This window comes from Condylura cristata, unplaced genomic scaffold, assembly GCF_000260355.1.
Source record: "Condylura cristata isolate star-nosed mole 26May11 unplaced genomic scaffold, ConCri1.0 scaffold00038, whole genome shotgun sequence".
Taxonomy (NCBI): domain Eukaryota; kingdom Metazoa; phylum Chordata; class Mammalia; order Eulipotyphla; family Talpidae; genus Condylura; species Condylura cristata.
Window position 1 is genome coordinate 8620804 of NW_004567139.1, and position 1171 is coordinate 8621974.

Sequence of the window (1171 nt, forward strand, 5' to 3'; positions counted from 1 at the left end):
GCCTGTGGAGAGAGCCCAGGAGCCCCCACCCGGTCTGGAGGAGGCTGCCAGGCATCCAGACGGCCTGGTAAAAGGAAACACTGAAGCAGGCCCGAGAGCAGCAGCCGGCCTGGCTGGAGTGGGCAGAGGGGCGGCCCGCCTCTGGGGCCTTACACAGACATGGTCAAGAGGACGCAACTTCAACAACAGCAAGGCCCGTCTATGCTGACAGTGGGGTGCCCCACACCACGCAGGAAGACAGAAAACGGGGGGCCTCGGGGGTCTCACGTCCCTAGCTGGTGGGCAAAGCTCACGGGCCCTGGGTCCCCTACACGTTGCTTTGGGCGTCTCTGTCCCTCCCGAGGCCGGCGGGCTCAGCCGCCCGGGGGCCCGGGGCTGGCTCAGCGCTCACCTGCAGGACTGGGGCTCCGGCCACTCCTGCACTGCGGAGCCTGGCTGCCATCCTCCCTCGGGCCTCCAGGGCTCCCCAAGTAGCCCAGGGGCTCTGGGCCCGTCGCCTTGCAAACAGTGAGTAACCTAATAGCTAGGTCTGGGCACCTGCCGTGGGGAGCTCAGGAGGGGCCGGTCCCATGGGGTCAAGCGCCGGGCACGGTGGCAGGAGCGTGCCGGCGGCCGGCATGGCCGTGGTTCCAAGGCCCACTGCCTGGTCCGCGGCAGGAAGGGGCCGTGGCATCTTCGGAAGTGAGGTGCCTGCTTCTGGTCTGGGCTGCCGGGAGCTGGGAGCATGCGCACCGCTCACGGGCCCTGGGTCCCCTACAGGCTGCCGGAGCCGGGGGCCAGAGGCGGAAGGCAGGCAGGGCCGTCCCGAGGAGGCGCGGGCTCACGTGACTGGACTCGGGGCCCACCCAGAGGGCAGCCCACACTGCGGACCGGCTCCCATGGAGGGGCGCTGGCTCCCGCAGACTGGCCAGAAGCAACTTTCACAGACCAGGGGCGCACTCTGCAGGGGCTCGCCCGGGAGGTGCCAGTCGGCTGGGGGTCAGAGGCGGTCAGGGCTGGGGACCGGGCCCTCTGCGCGCTTCCCGTGAGGCCCAGCTGGGAGGCCCGGCACCAGCAGGGCCGCAGGCCGGTGAGCCCGAGCCCAGCACCGCGTGCCCGCCCTCTCCAGCCCGGACGGACACTGCGGCAGGGGCGGGGCCCACGCGAGCAATGGCCTCTGGCAGGCGCGGGG